The sequence below is a fragment of the Ranitomeya variabilis genome, chromosome 2, assembly GCF_051348905.1.
Source record: "Ranitomeya variabilis isolate aRanVar5 chromosome 2, aRanVar5.hap1, whole genome shotgun sequence".
Classification (NCBI taxonomy): Eukaryota; Metazoa; Chordata; class Amphibia; order Anura; family Dendrobatidae; genus Ranitomeya; species Ranitomeya variabilis.
The window spans coordinates 64,833,721-64,850,232 of record NC_135233.1 but is presented as its reverse complement, the minus strand read 5'-3'; the positions used below and the strand labels follow the sequence as shown (position 1 = coordinate 64,850,232).

Genomic DNA, 16,512 nt, shown 5'->3' with positions numbered 1-16,512 from the left:
ATTTTTAAACGATTTTTGTCATTTTTTTGGTCACGATGTACATTTTTACCAGAAGTGCAGTTTTTGTTTGAAAGGATTGAAAAAGATCAACATTTTCCAACTTCTACCTATTTGACAGTGAAAAGTGGACAGCATTATGATGCCACACGGATAGTGTCAATTTATCTATAAAAAAAGCATGGACTTGAGTTCTTCATTATTCTTTCACCGATTGGTTTTATGCTGTTTGTCCAATAAGGTAAGGACCAGTAGCAGTTTGCCTCAAAGATGAGAAAACCAGAGGAGGACATAGCGCATGTGCAGCTACACAGGTGCCCATGGGAAAGGAGGGTTCAACCAGGAGCCCATCTTATCACTACTTGTTAGTTTGTCTACATACTGGCCCATGGCAATAACAATACATATCTTCTGTAATTTCAGCACAATGCTGTGTTTTTTCATCCGTATGGGCAGATTCTCCACCAAGTAAATTGGACACTAGGCAAGTGGTCCTTTGGCATCTGGCTGCTAATTCCTACTTTTTCTTAGAGATCATCTTCATTTGCATTTAAACTTAGGACCTGTAGTATTAAGGCAAAAACCCTAAGGGTACTGTCACACAGTGACACTTTGGACGCTACGACGGCACGATCCGTGACGTTGCAGCGTCGTATGATTATCGCTCCAGCGTCGTAGACTGCGGTCACACTTTGCAATCACGGCGCTGGAGCGATGCCAAAGTCCCCGGGTAACCAGGGTAAACATCGGGTTGCTAAGCGCAGGGCCGCGCTTAGTAACCCGATGTTTACCCTGGTTACCAGCGTAAACGTAAAAAAAAACAAACAGTACATACTTACATTGCAGCCCCCAGCTTTCTGCAAGGTTGGTTATCAAGAACAGAGGGGTCCCCACACTGTTTCTTTATTTAAATAAATAATTTAAAAAAACCTTGTGGGCCCCCCTCCATTTTTGACAACCAGCGTTGCTAAAGCTCACAGCTGCTATTCTCAGGCTAGTAAGGGGCCATTGATATAGGCCCCCCAGCCTAAAAACAGCAGCCCGCAGCTGCCCAGAAAAGGGGCATCTATTAGATGCGCCTATTCTGCCAATTTGCCCGGCTCTTCCCACTTGCCCTGTAGCGGTGGCAAGTGGGGTAATATTTGTGGGGTTGATGTCACCTGAAAGGTGACATCAAGCTTACAGCTTAGTAATGGAAAGGCGTCTATAAGACACCTATCCATTACTAATCCTATTGTTATATATTAAAGACAAAGCAAGTATAAAATCCTTTATTTGAAAAAATTGCACAGACTCCTTTAATGTTCTCAATTAAACCATACTTACTGTAACACCTAATTATCCGATGCCCTTGATCTCCTGTAATAAAAGTAAAATAATAAACCAACAATATACCATACCTGTTTGTCATTCTGTCCCAAGCTGTAATCCATGTCTGGGGACTAAATAGTTTTCAACCAGGACTTTGCCAAGATGTGACCGTCCCGGCTGAAAAGCACTGGTGAATGAGATGCTGAGAGCGCAGCATCATTAACCAGCGGTGACATCATCACCGGCTTTTTCCTACAGTCCTGAGGTCACCGCAGTTCAGCCCAGCCTCGATGATGTCACCGCTGGTGAATGATGCTGCACTCTCAGCATCTCAATCACCAGTGGTTTTCATCCGGGACGGTCACATCTTGGCACCGTCCAGGTTGAAAACTATTTAGCCCCCAGACATGGATTACAGCATGGGACACAACGACGGACAGGTTTGGTATATTATTGGTTTATAATTTAACTTTTATTACAGGAGATGGAGGGCGTCAGGGAATTAGGCATTGCAGTAAGTATGGTTTAATTTAGAACATTAAAGGAGTCTGAGTAATTTTTTCAAATAAAGGATTTTATTCTGGCTGTGTCTTTATTTACAAACAATACAACTATAGAATTAGTAATGGATGGGGGTCTTATAAACGCCTCTCTATTGCTAAGATGTGGGATTGATGTCACCGAAAGGTGACATCAACCCCACAAATATTACCCCACTTGCCACCGCTACATGGCAAGTGGGAAGAGCCGGGCAAAGTGGCAGAAAAGGCGCATCTAATAGATGCACCGTTTCTGGGCAGCTGTGGGCTTCTGTTTTTAGGTTGGGGGCCTATATCAATGGCCCCTTACCAGTCTGAGAATAGTAGCCCCGAGCTGTGAGCTTTAGCAAGGCTGGTTGTCAAAAATGGGGGGTCCCCACGCTGTTTTTTCAATTATTTATTTATATAATTTAAAAAAAAAAAGCGTGGGGACCCCTCTATTCTTGATAACCAAGCTTGCAGAGGCTGACAGCTGAGGGTTGCGGACCCCAGCTGTGACTTTTGTCTGGTTGGATCAAAAAAATAGGGGGAACCCACATCTGGTTTTTCATTCATTCATTTATTTTGTTAGATCACAGGCGGCAGCTGAGGGATCCCTCGATTATCCGCTCCTGCTGTCACTGTTATTAGCGGCAGCAGGTGTCGGATGATGGGGGTAAGAGTCCCAAAAGCCCCCACCTGCTGTCATCATTCAGACTTTAAGATAACTCTCATCATTCTCCTCTAATCGCGCCGATCGCTGGCAGAGCAGGGGAGAATGATGAGGGCGGGCTTCAGCAACAGCCGCCGGGGAACAGCGCTTACTGTAGCGCTTCTTCCCCGGCGGCTGTCCGTGTGGTACTGATGCGGCACATGGGTGGCACACGTAGTACACACACATAGACACACGGACATCTCCGGTACCGGTTTTTCCGGTACTGGAAATATCAGGACGTGTGAAACCGGCCTAGTGTTGCATGAACCGGTAACCAACCAGTATGCGTACGGACACAGAGGGCTATTAACTGCATGAATGGTGTGTGAACAGATGACACGAAGGTCCTGATTTTGAAGAAAATGTTGTATGGGCAAAACAGGGATAGTTAGATAAGTATGTTGAGGCGATAGGCCAGTCTGAAGAAATGCGTTTTTAGGGAACGCGTAAAACTATGGATATTGAGTATTAATTGAAGTGTCCTGGGTAATGCATTCCAAAGAATTGGCGCAGCTTGTGAGAAGTCTTGGAAATGAAAGTGGGAGGTTCGGATTATTGAGAATGTTAATCTTAGGTCTAAGCAGAACGGAGGGCACGGGTAAAGAGGTAGACTTAGATGAAGGAGGAGATGTAGGGTGGTGAAGTGTGGAACGATTTGTGGGTGAGAGTAATGAGTTTCTATTGAACTCTGTGGCGGGTGGGCAACCAGTGCAATATCTGGCACAGAGTAAAGGCATCGGTGTAGAGGATGGCAAGGAATACGATTCTGGCTGCTGCATGCAGGATGGATTGGAGAGGGGAGAGTTTAGTAAGAGAGAGACTGATTAGTAGAAAGTTGCAATAGTCCAGACGAGAATGAAGGGATGAATGGATTGAAGGTCGATCATCCACATTACTGCTCCATTCATTCTAACAGGAACGCCGGAGATCAACAGGACACTACGCTCGGCAATCTCCGGCACTCCCATTAAGAATGAGTGGAGTGGTGATGTGGATGATCGACGTTCGCTACGGTTCTCAGAAACACTGGGGGTCTGAGGATAGGAGATCAATTTTCAACTTGAGACAACACCGTTAACGAAGCACTGCAGCTGATAATGGGAAACTGGTTAGTATTGATTCATCTAATCAGGCCGGTCAGTTACCCGATGCACAAGCAAAACGTTCACTCGTTGGGTGAAATGATTTTTAACTCCTTAACGACCACCGTCACGCCTTTTAACTGAGGCAGTTAAGGGGCCTTATTCCTCAGCGACGCTTTTTAACAGCGCTAAGAACTAAGGGTACAGAGCCCCCCCCCAGCGTCGGAAAATCCCCAGGGTCTCAACTACCATGGGTTGCTGAGACCCTGGAGAACATAATCAGGCCGGTTTTTACGGTCCCCTGTCACGTGATTATTCACCAAATAACGGCAATAAAAAAAAAGTCTGATTTAAAATGAGTTTCTCTCTCCTCTGATATGATCAAACATCAAGAAGAGAGAAATGGGGTCCCCGAGCCCCCCACGATACCTGCGCCATCCCCCCTGTGCCTCCTTCTGTGTCCCCCTGCCCTCCGCGTAATCTCCCTAGAAAAAATGGCGGCATATGTGCAGTGCAGCCGTCGGTACCTGGCAACAATATGGAATTTGTCCTATTGGTTCCTTTTTATCACTGTGATAGGCCCTATCACAGTAATAAAAAAAAAAAGTAAATGAAATCCCCCGTTTAGTCACAATTTATAAAATTATTATTTTTTTTTTCCATACTTTGCGTATACTACACACACTGGTGATATACATACATATATACTGGTGATATACTTATATATACTGGCGATATACATATATATACTGGCGATATACATATACAGGTCCTTCTCAAAAAATTAGCATATAGTGTTAAATTTCATTATTTACCATAATGTAATGATTACAATTAAACTTTCATATATTATAGATTCATTATCCACCAACTGAAATTTGTCAGGTCTTTTATTGTTTTAATACTGATGATTTTGGCCTACAACTCCTGATAACCCAAAAAACCTGTCTCAATAAATTAGCATATCAAGAAAAGGTTCTCTAAACGACCTATTACCCTAATCTTCTGAATCAACTAATTAACTCTAAACACATGCAAAAGATACCTGAGGCTTTTAAAAACTCCCTGCCTGGTTCATTACTCAAAACCCCCATCATGGGTAAGACTAGCGACCTGACAGATGTCAAGAAGGCCATCATTGACACCCTCAAGCAAGAGGGTAAGACCCAGAAATAAATTTCTCAACAAATAGGCTGTTCCCAGAGTGCTGTATCAAGGCACCTCAATGGTAAGTCTGTTGGAAGGAAACAATGTGGCAGAAAACGCTGTACAACGAGAAGAGGTGACCGGACCCTGAGGAAGATTGTGGAGAAGGACCGATTCCAGACCTTGGGGAACCTGAGGAAGCAGTGGACTGAGTCTGGTGTGGAAACATCCAGAGCCACCGTGCACAGGCGTGTGCAGGAAATGGGCTACAGGTGCCGCATTCCCCAGGTAAAGCCACTTTTGAACCATAAACAGCGGCAGAAGCGCCTGACCTGGGCTACAGAGAAGCAGCACTGGACTGTTGCTAAGTGGTCCCAAGTACTTTTTTCTGATGAAAGCAAATTTTGCATGTCATTCGGAAATCAAGGTGCCAGAGTCTGGAGGAAGACTGGGGAGAAGGAAATGCCAAAATGCCTGAAGTCCAGTGTCAAGTACCCAGTCAGTGATGGTGTGGGGTGCCATGTCAGCTGCTGGTGTTGGTCCACTGTGTTTCATCAAGGGCAGGGTCAATGCAGCTAGCTATCAGGAGATTTTGGAGCACTTCATGCTTCCTGGCACCTGCTCACAGTGCCAAAACCACTGGTAAATGGTTTACTGACCATGGTATTACTGTGCTCAATTGGCCTGCCAACTCTCCTGACCTGAACCTCATAGAGAATCTGTGGGATATTGTGAAGAGAAAGTTGAGAGACGCAAGACCCAACACTCTGGATGAGCTTAAGGCCGCTATTGAAGCATCCTGGGCCTCCATAACATCTCAGCAGTGTCACAGGCTGATTGCCTCCATGCCACGCCGCATTGAAGCAGTCATTTCTGCCAAAGGATTCCCGACCAAGTATTGAGTGCATAACTGAACATTATTATTTGATGGTTTTTTTGTTTGTTATTTAAAAACACTTTTATTTGATTGGACGGTTGAAATATGCTAATTTATTGAGACAGGTTTTTTGGGTTATCAGGAGTTGTAGGCCAAAATCATCAGTATTAAAACAATAAAAGACCTGACAAATTTCAGTTGGTGGATAATGAATCTATAATATATGAAAGTTTAATTGTAATCATTACATTATGGTAAATAATGAAATTTAACACTATATGCTAATTTTTTGAGAAGGACCTGTATATACTGGCGATATACATATATATACTGGCGATATACATATATATACTGGCAATATACATATATATATATATACACTGGTGATATACATATAACATATATATAGGTGACATACTTATATTTACTGTTGATATACATATATATAGGTGATATACATATATATATATACTGTATATATATATTGATGATATACATATATACTGGTGATATACACTCACCGGCCACTTTATTAGGTACACCATGCTAGTAACGGGTTGGACCCCCTTTTGCCTTCAGAACTGCCTCAATTCTTCGTGGCATAGATTCAACAAGGTGCTGGAAGCATTCCTCAGAGATTTTGGTCCATATTGACATGATGGCATCACACAGTTGCCGCAGATTTGTCGGCTGCACATCCCAAAGATGCTCCATACAAGGCAGGATGGATCCATGCTTTCATGTTGTTTACGCCAAATTCTGACCCTACCATCCGAATGTCGCAGCAGAAATTGAGACTCATCAGACCAAGCAACGTTTTTCCAATCTTCTACTGTCCAATTTCGATGAGCTTGTACAAATTGTAGCCTCAGTTTCCTGTTCTTAGCTGAAAGGAGTGGTACCCGGTGTGGTCTTCTGCTGCTGTAGCCCATCTGCCTCAAAGTTCGACGCACTGTGCGTTCAGAGATGCTCTTAGGCCTACCTTGGTTGTAACGGGTGGCGATTTGAGTCACTGTTGCCTTTCTATCAGCTCGAACCAGTCTGCCCATTCTCCTCTGACCTCTGGCATCAACAAGGCATTTCCGCCCACAGAACTGCCGCTCACTGGATTTTTTTTCTTTTTCGGACCATTCTCTGTAAACCCTAGAGATGGTTGTGCGTGAAAATCCCAGTAGATCAGCAGTTTCTGAAATACTCAGACCAGCCCTTCTGGCACCAACAACCATGCCACGTTCAAAGGCACTCAAATCACCTTTCTTCCCCATACTGATGCTCGGTTTGAACTGCAGGAGATTGTCTTGACCATGTCTACATGCCTAAATGCACTGAGTTGCCGCCATGTGATTGGCTGATTAGAAATTAAGTGTTAACAAGAAGTTGGACAGGTGTACCTAATAAAGTGGCCGGTGAGTGTATATACTGGTGATATACATATATATACCGGTGATATACATATATATATATATACTGGTGATATACACATATATACTGGTGATATACACATATATACCGGTGATATACATATATATACCGGTGATATACATATATATATATATACTGGTGATATACACATATATACTGGTGATATACACATATATACTGGTGATATACATATATATACCGGTGATATACATATATATATATATACTGGTGATATACACATATATACTGGTGATATACACATATATACCGGTGATATACATATATATACCGGTGATATACATATATATATACTGGTGATATACACATATATACTGGTGATATACACATATATACTGGTGATATACATATATATACCGGTGATATACATATATATACCGGTGATATACACATATATACTGGTGATATACACATATATACTAGTGATATACACATATATACTGGTGATATACACATATATACTGGTGATATACATATTTATACCGGTGATATACATATATTTATATTGGTGTTATACATTTATATATTATATTATATATTATTATGGTGGGGGTCTCGGTGCACACCTCCTGTGTTCGGTGACCCCGGGTGTCTTCCTCTCCGGCCGGCCGGCTGGCAGCCAGTCAGCGGCTCTCTCCTCCCCCGGTGCTGACGCGGTGCATGCCGGGCTGTGCTGCCGGTGCTCGGGGCTCTGGCCGCCCGGGAGATGCTGCTGGTCGAGTCCCAAACAGCTGCTGCAGGTACCGGGAGACCCCGGGGATGGGGAGAGGCTGAGGCTGGTGCCTGTACCGGTACGAGAGGCCGGACACTGGGGGGGATGCAAGCCGGGCGGAGAGTTGGGCAGGGCGGCCACTCTTCTGGGAGAGCTCCCGGCTCCGGGTAAGGCCTACACCAGAAGTGACTGGAGCAATGGCAGCCAGGGCTGGCAGTGACTGTACGTGGTGCTGGTCCAAGGCACCTGCTGTATACACCATGGAGGATGTATCATACAGCCTGGAGGTGGCTGCTATGACTGACATCTGGCCCTGGGAAAGCTGGGTGACAGGCAGTGTGTCCACACAGCTCAGCTTTCCCAGCACCCAGAATAGCATGTCTCCAGGGCTATCAATAATGTTGTCATTCTGGACTCCAGAAAAGCTGAGTGACAGCCCATCTGCTCCCCGTCACAGCTTTCTTATATAACTGAGCCATGACACTCTCACAGCTCCGAGACTTGGGGATTTTTAGGAGGAAATTCAATAAGTTGTGCTAGGAAATGTGTGACTCCGCAGACGTTCCCTGTAGTTGTGTGATCAGGTGTCATCAGTGCGGACGGTGCCCGGGTCATCTCGCCCTGCTGTGACTTGTAGTCTGTAAATTACACCGATGTTTGTGTCAAATTAAAGGCTGCTCCTTTATAAACTATGTTTTGCTTCACTTCCCCTCCCCTGGTCCAGCCCTGAACCTCTGTTGCTGCTCCTGGAGTTTTTGTCTGCAGTACTGATGTCACGTTGAAAGCTTCGGAGCCTCAAAATTCACTTATTTGCAGCGATCTCAACATGGGAGCAGCAGCGGAGTACAAACGCTGGACCCGGGGAGGGGGGTAATCCACAGTTTGGTTTTTAAAAAGCAACAAACTGCAGCCGTGACCTGTCCATACACCTTAGCATGCTGACAATCTTTCGCCCGGCTGACAGCTATCCCCCGCCCAGCTGATTGTACAGACCCAGTCATGCTGAAAAATACAATTGTATTGAGTGTTGCCAATCAGAAACATTATAGAATCAAAGAAGAAAAACTGATTTTCCAGCACCTCCATCTATAAAATTCATCTTTTTTTTATTTTTATTTTTTAGAAATTCATTTAAAAACAGGAGGATCCATCATGTGGATAAAACCTTACACCTAATTCCTATGATTAAGGGCATAGCGCACTCCAGAAACACGTAAGGTTTTATCTTCATGATGGATCCTCCTGGTTTTAAACGAAATTCTAATTAAACGATTAATTTTATGTATGGAAGTGTTGGAAAATCCTTTTTTTGTTCTTCGGTTCTACTGTAGGTGAGCTTCACCAGCAGGCATTGGCGCCCATCCATCCACTTTCGGTGTGTCCCAAACAATATTGGCGTGATGAGCTTCTTTATTTATTCTTTTTTCAATCAGAAACATTGTATGTACATTGATAAATTGTAGCAAGCAATTACCTGAGCTTCTGTTGAGATTCTTTCGGGTCAGTTCTTTTCTGTGGTCAGAAGCCCATATTTCTGGTAACGGTGCTAGTTCTAGATGTCGGAGGTGTGTGCGGTCAGCTGGGTATTTTAGATTTACTGCTGTTTTGTTCAGTTTCTGCCTTCATGGTTCAAAAATATTTATTAAATGCGTTGTCCTGGCATCTACTATTGATGGCACATTAGCTCCTCTTTTGCATAGGAGCTGTTCTGCAGCTCTCGGCAGCGGCCATTGCACTGAGCTGTGCGCCTCCTTTCAGTGTTTATAGGGTCATTCTATGTCTACTGCTGGAGGGAATAACAGCAGATCGGTGCGAGTAGCGGCTGTCAGATGTCCGCCAATCTGGTACTGATTACCTATGCTAAAGGCACAGTCAGGCGGCCATATAAATCAGAATGAGATCGGACCACAATGCTCGGACTGGCCAGCTGCTCTCCTGACCTGAGTGTGACAGGTGCATAGAAATACATAAAGCCGTCACCCTCGGGTCAGAAAAGCAGCCGGCCAGTCCTTACATTGTGTTACAATCTCGCTCCTATTTATACTGCCATCTGACTTTGCTTTAAAGGGAACCTGTCATCCCCAAAATCGATGGTGAGGTAAGCTCACCGTCATCAGGGGCTTATTCACAGCATTCTGTAATGCTGTAGATAAGCCCCCGATGTTACCTGAAAGAGGAGAAAAAGAGGTTATATTATACTAACCCAGGGGCGGTCCCGCTGCGGTCCGGTCAAATGGGTGTCTCAGTTCCGCTCCGGCGCCTCCTATCTTCATTCCATGACGTCCTCTTCTGGTCTCCGCTCTGGCGCAGGCGTACTTTGTCTGCCCTGTTGAGGGCAGAGTAAAGTACTGCAGTGCGCAGGCGCCGGGCCTCTCTGACCTTACCGGCGCCTGCGCACTCTCTGACCTTAGCAGCGGCATGAAGACCAGAAGAGGACGTCATGGAATGAAGATGGGAGGCGCCGGAGCGGACCTGAGACACCCATTTGACCAGACCGCAGCGGGGACCGCCCCTGGGTTAGTATCATATAACCTATTTTTCTTCTCTTTCAGGTAACATTGGGGGCTTATCTACAGCATTACAGAATGCTGTAGATAAGCCCCTGATGACGGTGAGCTTACCTCACCATCGATTTTGGGGGTGACAGGTTCGCTTTAAGGATAGGTCATCAATGTTACATGCCCTGACATCCCCTTTAAATAAACACCAAGATAATTCCTTAGGGGTTGGAGCTATGTTTTTTTTTTCAATCTAATGTTCCGAAGCAAACGGCTCCTCTGCCAGGAGACAGGAGCAAGAAAATATACAAAAAGCCTATATGCATTGAAATCCTCAAATAGTTAATTTGGTCAGCATGGTAGCTCAGTGGTTAGCACTGCAGCCTTGCAGCGCTGGAGTCCAAGGACAATATCTGCAAGGAGTTTGTATGTCCTCCCCATGTTTGCGTGGGTTTACTCTGGGTTCTCTGGTTTCCTCCCACATTCCAAAGACATACTGATAGGGAATTTAGATTATGAGCCCCATCGGTGGCAGCGATGATAATGTGTGCAAACTGTAAAGCGCTGCGGAATATGTTGGCGCTATATAAAAATAAAGATTATTATTATTATATTATTATCCAAACTTAGAAAGGGTCCCACATTGCATCCTTTCTTTGCATGTTTTCGGTAGCTTCATAGGCCAATTTCACATGTGTATATTATGGGGGCATCTATTGTGGCCAAGTGTCTTTTAAAGGCAGTGTTGGTAAATGCTGAGAACTGTGAGTCTGGCGTATTTATGAGCTGGTGATTGACAGCATTCTCGCAGTGCTCAGTAGTGGCCATCAGTTTATTGTCCCTTTTAGTGCTGGGAAATCTCTATTGGGCTGCATTCACACATCCGTGTTACCATCGTAGAGAAACTAACCAATTGTTTTGCCCAGGTGTCATTCTAGTTTCATCTGACATTTTTTTTTCTCCTCTGTTTTTTCAGTGGACTGTTTTGACCTTTTTTATCCATTGACTCTCAGCAATGGATCAGCTAAAGAGGTTATCTGAGACTATTTTAATGTTCTGCTATGAGCCGAATAACTAACAGGTAGGTAGATGCCAACCAACTGTCTTCTGCCCGCTGCCGATCTTTGCCAGCACAGAGTGGTCACGGACTGCTACTGCCGGCAATTCTGCTGACATCACGTAGTCAGAGCACCAGTTTCTCTTCCGCTCAAATTGTTGATGGGGTGTGACTGCCGACATCATGCTTATTGACCTCCAGCTCCCTGCTGCATATCTGTTAGAAGCCGGCTGTCAGTCAGCGTGATGCCGGCAGTCTCACCCCATCGGAAGAGGAAGAGCTGCCCTGTTGATGTGGAGCAGCAGAATCGCCAGCAGTATTGGTCCATGACCCCTATGAGTCGGCGCCATGTAGAACAGTCAGCAACTACCTGCCTGTTAGTTCTTAGGCCCATAGTAAAAAAAAAAAATAGTCTACGAAAACCCATTTAAAAATGAATTAAACAGAAATGGAACTCTGATGAACAAAGTCTGTCTTTAATGTGTCATCAGTTTTATACAGAAACCCATAGACTTTAATGGTCAAGTCTGAACCGCAGAACGGACGTACTCTGAGTATCACAGACCGGCCTCACAGATACGTTTTTTAAACAGATATGTGTCATGGATTAATGAAGCTCTGTGGCTCCGTGCGCTGCCTGAGGGGAAACCAACCGCACAGCACACAGATGTGTGAACACCGCTCTAGGTGCAGCCTGTGTAACGTTAAGCTGGCATTATACAGTCCGCTGGCCGGGTCTGCCCGACGCCAAGTGTCTAAAGTAGCTTCTGCACCTTCTGTCGTTGGGTCACCAGAGCCGTGCTTCCTCTGTAACTGCTATAGTATACGTGTATACGCACCAGAGATATGGTATGTATGAGAAAGGAAAGAGGAACATGGCGTGGTTTACCACAGGTCTCTGTAGACCACATATTCTGGAGGTGGATCACTAGATGACATATACATCGTATAACCAGTACTCACGTCTTGCATTGATGGCTCCTTTCTCTACAAGGTGTAATAATGTTCTTTACCAGAACAGCCCTCTTCTGTGATACTATCCCTGGCCTGTCAGGATTGGGGAAATATCTCTCCATAATCTGCTCATTTTATAAGTTACTTAGCATAGAAAACGACAAACCATTTATGTATGTGTGCAGCGCAGCTTTTCTACTGTGAAACCCAGGCCTAAGGAATCCAATTTTACCCATCACAGGCACATTGTATTTTATTATGTGCATCTTTTTAAAAAAGATTTCACATAGCCCAACCACCATGGGACTTTACGACGGGGCAACATCACAATCAGTGTTGTGTTCAGCTATCTTCAGACTTTGCTTTGTGGGACTGTGCACTATTTTAGTATTGATGAACTGTAGAAAGGCTGGCTTCCAATCCATTTTTCAAAGCCCAAGTACTTTGCCCCGATATACTGAGTGCTGACGGATTTCCTGACACCAGCTTGACAGCTTCTTACATGGCTACCATGGAGTTGGATTCTGATCAGGAGATCTGCAGCCGGGCTGTGCATCATGTCTGTACTTGGGTTGCGAAACATGGATGTGTGAATCCGGACCGACTGCCAGCACAACGAGATTAACTGCCAGGTTACCCGTCCTATTATACTGTATGGAGAGATTAAGAGTGTAGAGCAGAGTGAGAAAACATGGAAAGGAGGACACAAAGATCGTGCTAAGCTTTCTAACAAGTCTTTTACCTCACTGCAGAGCTGGATTCACATACAATACTGCTGTATAATTTCATCCATGCTGCTTCTGTTTTTCTGTGCGATGACTAAGAAACAAAGAGCAGAAATCCTTCACGTCTCTGTGTTTTGAAAGGCTGAGATCATAACTGCTATTCTCCTCTCACCAGCTCAGCGTCAATTGCAGATTAAGAAAGAGAGCTTGCAGAGGTGAAAACGGGTGAAAATGCAGGATACAAGTCATATCGTAGCCTGCAAAGGTGTTCTCCCTCATGTATACACACAGGATAGCTTATTCTGAAAAGTTTCTTGAAGTCAAAGTCAAGTTCCCCCCAAAAGACAATCTGACAGATAACTAATGCTGCCCGAATCATGAAAAGCACAAATCTGACGCAGCTCTGTCATTTCAGCCTGGTATGTTTTCCTCAGAAATGTTACTAACAAACATTTTTGTTGGCATCTCCTCATCTTGCTCCCCTTGATTGTCAGCTGTTTCCTTAAACACAAATGGAGAGACCTGTCACTCACGGAGAGTGAGGTGGGGAGTAGCCGCCGGCCGGCCTTTTAATATATGTTTCCCCAGTAAGTCCTGGGCGACACTGCGACTCTTTGTAGCACGACTGATTGCATGTAACTATATAGGTGCAGCTGCAGTCTAAAGCAATGCATGGGTGGACTGCAGCTGCCACATACGGTAATTAATTCTTAAACCTTATATTATGATGAAATGACAGTACAGAGTAGAAAGAAACAGAAAAGGTTTTTCTCTCCTATATCAGGCAGGTGTAGGACATAAGTCATTTGCCTCCATTAGTACCGGGACACCAACCTGCATGTTCTGTGCCCAGTGACACGTCAGCTTCTTGATTACACACCTCACTTGTTTGCTCAGCAGGTTACACGTCTTTCTGCTTTCATTTTCTTTTCACTTTGTTTCTTAATTGTGGATGGTCTTGAGAAGCAACCTGCTGATTTGTTTTATCATTATTATTTTTTATGCTCCTGCTGTGGATTTTTTGATTTATTTAAATAATCCAAAATGTTGTGTGAATTGGAGCTTCTATTGGCAGATGTGAGAGATGGAGTAGCATTGCACGCAGCACTGTTTTCTCCTGTTGTACAGTGGTATCCCTAATCAGGATTGCCAACAGAACAGTCCTAGGCAGCCTGTAAAAATAGCCACTTTTTTTTCCCTCCTATCTCTAAAAGAAAAAAAAAATGATACATGTGATTTTTATTTTTTTTTATTTTCAAAGCTCGAGAAACTTGTAAAGATTATTATACCTCTAATTATCATCCATTTACAGTGAATTTAGCTAATGTCTTCCTATCGGAATCACGGGCTGTAGACATAGACCACTTATGATTTATTAGTGATATTTTGATAAGTTTTCCACGAATATAAAATAAAAAATAAGTTGGTGGCTCTATCCCATCACGCGACTGATTTGGCGGGCCTTGTTCCTATCACGCGACTGATTTGCCAGGCCTTGTTCCTATCATGTGACTGATTTGCCAAGCCTTGTTCCCATCACGCGACTGATTTGCCGGGCCTTGTTCCTATCATGCAACTGATTTGCCGGGCCTTGTTCCCATCACGCGACTGATTTGCCGGCCTTGTTCCTATCATGTGACTGATTTGCTGGGCCTTGTTCCTATCATGCGACTGATTTGGCGGGCCTTGTTCCCACCACGCGACTGATTTGCCGGGCCTTGTTCCTATCATGCGACTGATTTGGCGGGCCTTGTTCCCATCACGCAACTGATTTGCCGGGCCTTGTTCCTATCATGCAACTGATTTGCCGGGCCTTGTTCCCATCACGCGACTGATTTGCCGGGCCTTGTTCCTATCATGCAACTGATTTGCCGGGCCTTGTTCCCATCACGCGACTGATTTGCCGGGCCTTGTTCCTATCATGCATCTGATTTGCTGGGCCTTGTTCCTATCATGTGACTGATTTGCTGGGCCTTGTTCCTATCATGTGACTGATTTGCTGGGCCTTGTTCCTATCATGCGACTGATTTGGCGGGCCTTGTTCCCATCACGCGACTGATTTGCCGGCCCCTGTCCCATCACGCGACTGATTTGCATGGCCTTGTTCCCATCACGCGACTGATTTGCCAGCCCCTCTCCCATCATGTGACTGATTTGCCGGCCTCTCTCCCATCATGTGACTGATTTGCCGGCCCCTCTCCCATCATGTGACTGATTTGCCGGCCCCTCTCCCATCATGTGACTGATTTGCCGGCCCCTCTCCCATCATGTGACTGATTTGCCGGGCCCTGTCCCATCACGCAACTGATTTGCCAGCCCCTCTCCCATCACGCGACTGATTTGCCGGCCCCTCTCTCATCACGCGACTGAATTGCCGGGCCCTGTCCCAAGCACGCAACTGAATTGCCGGCCCCTCTCCCATCACGCGACTGATTTGCCGGGCCCTCTCCCATCACGCGACTGATTTGCCGGCCCCTCTCCCATCACGCGACTGATTTGCCAGCCCCTCTCCCATCACGCGACTGATTTGCCAGCCCCTCTCCCATCACGCGACTGATTTGCCGGCCCCTCTCCCATCACGCGACTGATTTGCCAGCCCCTCTCCCATCACGCGACTGATTTGCCGGCCCCTCTCCCATCACGCGACTGATTTGCCAGCCCCTCTCCCATCACGCGACTGATTTGCCGGCCCCTCTCTCATCACGCGACTGAATTGCCGGGCCCTGTCCCAAGCACGCAACTGATTTGCCGGCCCCTCTCCCATCACGCGACTGATTTACCGGGCCTTGTTCCCATCACGCAGCTGATTTGCCGGGCCCTGTCCCATCACGCGACTGATTTGCCGGCCCCTCTTCCATCACGCGACTGATTTGCTGGGCCCTGTCCCATCACGCGACTGATTTGCCGGCCCCTGATCCGCCATGCTGCTTAAGGCTGCGTTCACTCGTTGCAGTTGTGGTGTGGGGTTTTTTTTGTGCTGCAATTGCATCATTTTTGCAGCAATTTTTTTTTTTATTTTTATTTTTGTGGTAAAAAAGAACATTGTGGCCAAAACATGTGAACACAGTTAACAATAAAAATTCAGACTGTTCTAAAACCTCTCCTTTAGACAAACGTCATTTAGAAAAGCTGTGGCTATTGAAAAGCCCAACAATCCCTAAAGTAAGGGACTATTTTGGCCATTCTTTTTGAATGAGTAGAATTCCTTCCTACAGGACGCACCTTCCAGCTTCGGTTATGTTGCCCTTGAGATCGTGCTTGGGAGTATTACACAGTGTATATTAGGACGTTTAAACATTACTTGGTGGTTTTGCTGAATTATGTGAAACTTCAGAAACACTTAGACTCATGATCTGACCACAATTTTATCACATATAACTACATGCACAGCTCTCCATGCTGCACAGGCTTGTGTTAGTTCTTATATATTAGAGACAACAGTTAAAGGGGTTGTCCAGGTTTATGATGATAGTCTACAAT

General features: G+C 45.1%; 1 protein-coding gene across 2 annotated transcripts in view; it reads left to right on the top strand.

The window, feature by feature from the left end:
- Positions 1-7,686: 7,686 nt before the first annotated feature.
- Positions 7,687-16,512, top strand: part of VPS54 (VPS54 subunit of GARP complex) — an 85,653-nt gene continuing 76,827 nt past the window's right edge. The window contains exon 1 of one of the 2 annotated variants that reach the window (XM_077282506.1): positions 7,687-7,826. The gene's annotated coding sequence lies outside the window, so the exon portion shown is untranslated. Of the gene's footprint in view, positions 7,827-7,847; positions 7,966-16,512 lie in introns of those variants that run through there. The other variant, XM_077282507.1, reaches the window with a different exon arrangement.